We start from the raw sequence: 8808 nt of genomic DNA, 5'->3' as shown, positions 1-8808 counted from the left end.
ATTTTTTTTCTCTGATTTTAAATGTTACTTTTCATGCATAGGTACGGTCGTATGTATGTAAAAATTGAAGTTTAAGTTTTAGATATGTGAATTCATAGGAATTGAGTGGTATGTCAATTTTCCAATAATAAAAAAACAGATAATAGTCAGCTTCTTTACGTTGTTGAATATTACTAGAGATGCAAAAACATACCGTTATCATCCACTTGAGGAATAATGTTGGAGACCCTACGTGGAATCCTTTGTTGATTGTTGTGAGAACCAGGAACAGCAACATGAGTACTGCGACTTTGCGTACCTAAAATTTTCTGCTTAGCCCAATCCTCCATGAAACGAGCAGCAGCTCCTTTGTTGTCACCACTTATCAAGGAGTTTGTGCGGCCCATTGAAGTTCCATGAGTTGCAAACCAATTAAAGGCACCAACTGGACCCCATTCATTATCTACAAACTTCAGAAGAGTCATCTGTTTATCAACATTATACTGATATTGACTTCTCTCTGAAGCGGGGTTATTAAGATAGGCGCTTGGGCTGCGGTTTATACCAGCATCCAGCTCTCCTGAATATCAAGATTGAGGCTTTGAGTATATCATGTAATAAAAGAGAAAATGTAGAAGTTAAGAGAAAAGACTGCTGATATAGATAAAAGTGGATGGTTAATGACAAGGTAGAAGCTGTATTCCCTAGGAAATTTGAAATAAATCCTGAGGATCGCCCTTTTCCAATGAAAAATTAAGTGAAAGCAAAAGAGAAACTTGTGAAAATGTTTCCTAGACTCTTTTTAGAGGTCCATTTTAATCTTCGAATCTATAGAGTGATAATTTGGTCCCAAGCTCTTTTAATGAAGGCTAAAATACTCCTCTTTGGGGACTATTTTAACTCATATTAAAAGAGTATGGAGAGTAATCTGACACTTTTATAGACTTTGGGACTAAAATAATCTCATATAAATAGTCAAACGGCTACTTTGACACTTCACTCAAAAAAAAAAAAAAAACCATATAACATGAACTCCATGCCTAGAATCATGTGAATCTCAATTAAAAGCCTGCTAGCTTTTATAATCAGTAACACTGCATAGTTAAATATTGCAAAAAATCTCGAGACTAAATGCATCACCGAATTTGTAAAAATAATAGATTAGCAACAAGTGTAAATCTACCTTGCTACCAAATGCATTAAATCATTGTGATATGCTCAACATCAAAAGTAGCAGCGGCACACAATGCACCTTAATTTTTTTTTTAAGAACTCTAGTATCATTCTTTTTTTTCTTTTTTTAAAATGTTATGGTATTGCCTACCAGCAAAACTGACAACTAATTTGTACTATGATTTATTTGGTTGGAAAGGCATGATTGCAAACACAAGGGATTGAGTCTCTATGGTAAATGAATTATTTGGAAGGTGATGAACCAAATTTTGTTTCTTCCCCTCTAATAAACTTTTAATTTCAAGAACATGAAAGGTGAAAGACATTGTATCAACATTATTAACAACAAGGTCCCTAAACAAACATGTAAGGATAGAAGTGCTATCATGTATTGGACTAAACATCATTGGATATACTAAGAGTAAATGTAGTTAGTTGTATGTGGTAAGGGTAATCTGAGTGAGCTTGCTTGTGGTATCATCAGAAATCATGATGATGATACTATACTTGCTTTTTAATGTTAATCTTGGATATCAGAATTCCTTTTATGCTAAACTTGCTACACTTCACTATGGTTTAGAACTAGCTCTCGTAATGGTTTCAGCCATATATGGATTGAGATGGATTGTCACTACTTTAAATAACAATAAATCAGTTAGTTAGGATCATAAAAATTTTTATTCCAGTAAGCTTTTTCTTTTGAAATTTCAAAATAGATTGACTCGTGCCTTTCATGAAGGAAACTCTGCAGCTGATTGGTTGTCCAATGAGAGCTTTTGTTTAGTAAGACTTATATGGCAAGCTTATTATGTTTTTTTTTATAAAAAGAAGCTTGTTAGTACTACAAGATTGGATGAGAGTGGGATTCCTTAAATTTGTGTTTGATTTTTGGCTTAGGCTTTAACCTTTGTTCCCCCCTAAGTCTAGCAGATACTATTTGATAATAATTTATACAATTTTATGGGGGTTGAACTTTATCCGTGTCACTTTTCATTCAATATCTATTGTATTTTTTCCATCAATGACTATATTTTGTGGTAAAAATAGGCTCCTACTAGTACTTGATGGATGGTTGATTTATTGAAGTCTGTTTTGTTGGTTTTATGGGTTGATTTTTGTCTTTTGGTTACAATTATCATCCTTTTTTTGTTTGTGGTAAACAATTCAGTCATCTTCTAACTGATGTTTGCCTAATCATTTTTATGTTTCTTTAGATCATTTTGGAAGTTAGTTAACTCTTCATCTGGAGGGCTATTTCATTTATTGTGGTTGTTAGAAGCTTTTGATTTTTTTTTCACTTTCTGTGATGATTAGTTCATTAGATTTTTTTTTTGTTGGTTATCTTGCAACATTTTTTTTCTCTGATTTTTTTCTTGCTGAAGAGCTTTGCATTATATTTTATCCTGACAAGTTCTTTGTGTTTTTATGTATTTATCAAATTTCATCCAGATTTGCAAATATTTTTATGGATTTTCCTTTTTTTTTTAGTTTCCACTTTGACAACATGTTCAATAGTACTTATTGATTTCTTTGGTGGCTCATACTCTCGGTGTTATGTTTTCTAAGGGCCTGTTTGGGGCAGCTGCAGCTTATTAAAAAACAACTGTAAAGCTGTTGCGTATTAATCTGATGCTCACAAAACTGCGGTGATTATTATAATTTTTTTTTAAGTCAGACCGCAACTAGAAAGTTGCTACCTTCTTAGCCAGGAGTGGTGGGAAAATGCATATTTGAGCTGCAACTTTTTGAGAAAGCTGTCAAAACGCAGTTTACCCAAACAGACAAAACTGTGGTGCAGTACTGCACCGCCCGCCCCAAACGTACCCTAAATATATTATAATATTATTGGTGTTTTTGTTATATCATGGTCTTTATAATTAAGTTTTGCAATCATTGGATATAAGAAAAATGATTTGGACGATATGGTGGCCGCCTTTTTCTTGGGAATTATCATCAAAGGTGTTTGGATTTTAGTTGTTTTTTTTTCCCATAATGGCACTTACTTTCCTCTTTTTAGTTTATGTTAATTCAATTCATTCTGGTTGCTGTCTTTCCTTGAAAGCAGAGAACCATTCCTTAGGTGGCCTGCATTATGTTAAGATCAAAGTTGATTGATTGGCCTATTAACAAAGCTCTTTTGTTTATTGTTATCATTATATTAAATACTAAATTCAGCCAATTTATTTACTTTTATTTTTATTTTATTGTCTTCGAAATATAGCAAGATCCATAACTGTAAAACTACAATAGGCTTGACGCCCTGTGAGGCAATCTATATAGGCATCTCTTTTAACTCAAGGGCCATTGTTTTTCAGTCAAATGCATGAGGGAAATTTACATACATACCACACTATTCTTATGCATTTACATATCAACACCTAACTTCATATTTACGATTGTCACACTTTGGTCTCATAAACCTATATATGAAAAGTAAAAGTGATATATATATATATATATATGTATGTATGTATATATGTATGCATGTATATATGTATGTATGTATGTATGTATATATGTATGTAAGTTTTGACATCATTTATAACATATAAAATATGTTAGAAAAATGTTTAATTGTGAAAGTTTTCATAAAAATACCGCTTATTTCTTTTTATGTGATATTAGCAATTAAAGTATTATGTATGTAAATATGCAAAATTTACGGGCTATTAGATATGCAAATATATAAGAGTTGTGTTGTATGTATGTTAAAATGCCACATAAAAAATGCAAATTAAAATTTTTATTATGATGACAGAGTAATATTAAGGTAATTAAGAAATTAATTAGGCGATATAATATATATTTATTTCCGGTCAGTCTATGGGCTGGCCTCCAAGAAGTGGTTGGGTTAGTTACCTTCCCCTTCAGCTCTTTCCTTTTAACCATTTGCACAGCCTTTAAAGTCTGACCGGCGTGAAAACGGGCAGTTAAGCTTGTCTGTTTATATTATATATATGAACCTTCCAATAAACTGACAAAGAGATGTACCTAAATAGAAAATAATGACTCATATCTTTCAAATCTCAGGCTTTATATTTTATTATGTTACGTGTTTTGATATAAAGTCATATGCATAATTGTTGCGTGAGGGATGATTCACAGTGTTAGAGTGATAACATAACATTTTAGTGTTGTACGAAGATCTAACAAACACACAAATAGTATAGAAATAGTAAAAGATTATAAGAGTTTCGTTTAGGATTTGAGGGTCTTAATGACCTCAAAATTGAGTTCGAGCTTGATGGATTCTTCTCATCGAGATGGTCGATTTGACTATAAGTATGTCAAGTTTGGAGTTCATTTGACGTTTCAATTAATCACCCGAAGCCTCTAAATTTGCTTTAATATTTTATTTCAATCATCGGGTTCGTCTTGTCAAGGCGATCAGTTTGACAACAAACTTATTGTAATTAGAACACTGAATGATCTTGAAGTTGAATTTTGAATGTCTGTTACTTAAGAAAATGCACTGAGATTAATGCTCCTTGGTAACAATTTATTGAAGTTTGATAACAAACTTATTGTAATTAGAACCCTGAATGATCTTGAAGTTGAATTTTGAATGTTTGTTACTTAAGAAAACGCACTGAGATTAATGCTCCTTGGTAACAATTTATTGATGACACGTCAATGATGGCAATCTTTTTGGTTTTACGAGTGAAACATTAGAAACAATCCAAATAAATGAGATATTAAAGATTTCTTATTAAATTTCTATCTTTTTCAAACTTTCATAATTCCATTATTTCAATATCACACGTGCTATTTTTTTATTTATTTATTACTTTTGATCATATAAGTTGTTTGCATGTCCCATGCACATATACATGTGTCATATATGCTTTAATTTGATGTTATATTATAAAAAAAATGGCGAACTATGACCTTTTCTCTAATTAAATTGACAGAGTTTGTTCAACAACCCAATAAAATGATATTATGATCTAAGGTGTTAATTTTTTTATGATGAGCAATACCTAATCCTCTTTTTGTGAAAGTATTAAGAAATAATTTTATTGTTTTTTTCTTTAAGTGGTTTAGTGCCTTGAAATGTTTTTTTTTATTTAATTTAATTTGAAAAGTGTGGACATTAATGTTTACCTAAACTTATTAAAGAGGAAAAAGGAACTTATGCTAAACCTTAGTGAGTTTCCTCTAAAATAATTCGTCAAATAAATTGTTGAATCCATTTAGGATGTAGGTGGGTCGTATATCATTTGTGAGTACATAAAATACGGTAAAAAACCTTGTTTCGTAGAAAGAGGAAACCTATTTAGAACTTTAGAAAATATGTTAATTCCAAATCTTTGGCAAGTTGAAGCGAAACGACTCATCGGAGATTCCTTGAGTTATAAGTCTTAGAGAAAGAGAGAGAGAGAGAGAGAAAGAGGAAACCTCTCCCTTCTATCTTTTTCCTTTCTCTTTTATACATAGTAGAGGAAATCCATCAAAGTAGTACATTTTGCATTTTTCGTATTTTCTTTGCGCTATCCCAATGAAAAGAGTGTGATGTGAATGTCAGGTATTGCAAGTTGATGTTAGATCTTAGTTCAAGATCTATTGCCGATGGATATCGAATATTGCTGATATGACAGCCACTTCGATACTTGGGTGAAAAGATAGAATCTCAAATGTCGAGAGACGCCTTTAAATAAGGAATTGACGAATGACTTTCGTAGTCATGATGACTCCCTTTGACAGTTGTCTTAGCATAGGCGGGCTAGTTTAACCTTTTCAAAAAAAATGAGAGTTATTTGATTGACTGGCAAGCTCGGTTCAACCACTTTCGTTGGTAGGCTCAGTTTAATCACTTCGACGGGCAGACACATTTTAACAAGATAAAATATCAATGAAAACTTTTGTATGCCCATATTTGTATATACATAAATTAATAGCATTTTTTTAGAGTGATTTACAAATATTTCACTTAATTCCTATATATTTACATATCTAATTCCTTAACTTCAATTTTTTACATATTCCACTTTATAAAAGTCATAATAGTGGTGTTTTTATGTGATACGAAAGATTTGGGTGTTGTAAATTGTAAAAAATAAAGCTTAGGTGTTATATATATAACAAATTAGTTGGTGTACATGTAAATGCCCCCCATTTTTAATGCCTTTTTTTTTAATAAAAGGTTAAAATAAAATATTATAAACTAAGAAATATTCTTTTGAGTTACCAAGCAATAAATCATAATGAAATATGAGGTTGAAATAGTTCAAATTCTCTTCAAATTGAGTCTGAAATAATCTCCATACAGGACTACTGCAGCTGAATTTAAAAATAACAAGTGATTATTTTGACACTTCTATATACTCAGAAGACTAAAATAATCCCATATAAATAGTCGGTGATTATTTTGACGCTTTAATATTTTAAATAAACAAAAAAAAACAATATATTAAAGCTCATCAATATCAAGTTCATGCACTTTTCAATGGAATTATTTATAATTATTTTATAATGTGTGTGACAATTTCATATTGAATGTACATGACTTTCGAAGGTTGAGGGTACATATTTGCTAAATTTTGCAGTGGAATTGAATGCTGACAGTACTTGTAAAAATATTGATTATGAGGGGTTGAATTGAATGATTTTTTTTGGCTGGTCGCTGCCTCCACTGCTGTCCTTTTTTTCCAATATGAGCTAAAAAATTTAGGCCCCGAGAGATCTTTCACTTTTCATTAATTCAATAAAAAAATTATCTTGTCCTTTTTTTTTTCATGTAAATCATAAATTGAATGATTTAAATTTATGAATCTTCTACACATTATTTTTTCCTTTAATCATAAGCAATAAATTCTTTCTGTTTCCAGCAATTTTTTTGCAGAGTTCTGAAGAAAAAAAAAAACAATTTTTAATATTTTAATTTATTATGAATATTATCAAAATTATATTTATTAGCACAATCATTAAGTTTTTGGTTTATGGACTCTACAATATATTATATTCTTTAATTAGAGTCCGCCAAAGGCCGACGACCCAATTTTTAATTTTTTAATTTATTATAAATATTATCAAAATTATATTTATTAGCATAATCATTAAGTTTTTGATTTATGGACTCCTTTGAGTTAATGGTATTAAAATATATTGTATTCTTTAATTAGAGTCCGCCAAAGGCCGACGACCATCAAACATCAAATGCGAATGAGTTGCCCTAACCACCGCTCGATCAGTGGGATCCAATGAGTTGATCATATTTGATCAAAAGAGGGCATGATCTAAACCGTTCAGTTTCGGCTTATTTATGAAAGACACTATAATGAAAATGATCAAGACGCCCATCCTAGATTTATAAATGTGTCATCATTCTACATTTTTGTGGACAAAAATTAAACATAAAGCTAATGTGAAGTTCATAAATTGTGGAAATTGACTCCGCAAAGAGATTATCCGAATCAATTTCAATCACTCTATGACTCCACTCTAGACAACCCAATTTCTCTCAATAAACAACCCAAATCTCTCGAGATTGTTTGTTGCTTTGAAACGACTTCATCAATCATCTCTAATTGCTTGATGACTCTAGGTCATCCAATCCACCTTACTCTATAAGGCGAAATTTTTTTTTTTGTGTCGTCGTGCGAGATTATTAACATTAATATACCTTGAAGTTAATTCACCACCACTCAATGGACAATCATTATCATTCTAGATTTCTATATTATAATAATGGCAATAAGTTTAGTGAAAGGTCACCCTTAGTATTTTAGAACTATTAACTAGTAAGAATAATTTCAACTAGATTAAATTTAATAGTCCAGACTTTCACCCATCGAGATATTACCTGTTTTTATCCAATTGAGGCCACCTATCCAGGAGTGTTCCAACATGGGCATGCATAACTTTGATTTTTTTTAATAAAATTTCAACAATTATACAAAAGAATACATCAATATTTAGGCTTAGGTTCATTTCTATTAGGGTTTCACAATAAACTAGACTGAGTTTCCAGCAAATATTTATGTAAATATCATAAGTGATGGCTCTACCTGTCTAATTGCATGGTTCAGCATTCGAAGCAAAGCAATAAATGCTCTCCGACAACACAATCGTGCACCACAGAGTGTGTCTCTACATACAATTGTGGAACATTAACATTATCTACCTAATTAAAAATTCCAATTCATGACCTTCAAATATGAGATTAAAATCATAGATACTCTTTAACATCATCACCAAACAAATGCTTAGATATGATCACTACCACATACTCATTCTAGAACAAATTAGCCCATATGGTAAAAACCTAACCATTGTGAGCTTGTGCAACAGTGAACCTCTGCGGGCCGGCCCGCACATCACTGGGTCTGTTTGGTACAAAAGTGTCTACTTATATCATGATTTTATTTGAGGAACTATTTTCTCACTGCTTTTTAGAAATTATTGTGGTAAAATGAATTAGGTGTAGGAAAACTTCTGCCAATTTTTTTGTAAAAAATAATTTATTATAATCCACACGACAGCTTTCTAAGAAATTAACTTTATCACAATTTCATGACGACTTTAACAAAAAAAAAAAAATTGTACCCATCCCAAACTAATCCTAAGATGTTATGACGCTTCGGATAATGGTGTGGTCGTGCGTATAGGTATTAAATTCATAAAAAATAGAAACAAAAATTTAAATAGAACTCTAAA

The sequence above is a fragment of the Phalaenopsis equestris genome, unplaced genomic scaffold (assembly GCF_001263595.1).
Source record: "Phalaenopsis equestris unplaced genomic scaffold, ASM126359v1 Scaffold000002, whole genome shotgun sequence".
Lineage (NCBI taxonomy): Eukaryota > Viridiplantae > Streptophyta > Magnoliopsida > Asparagales > Orchidaceae > Phalaenopsis > Phalaenopsis equestris.
The sequence above is the reverse complement of the archived record's forward strand: the minus strand, read 5'-3'. Positions refer to the sequence as shown.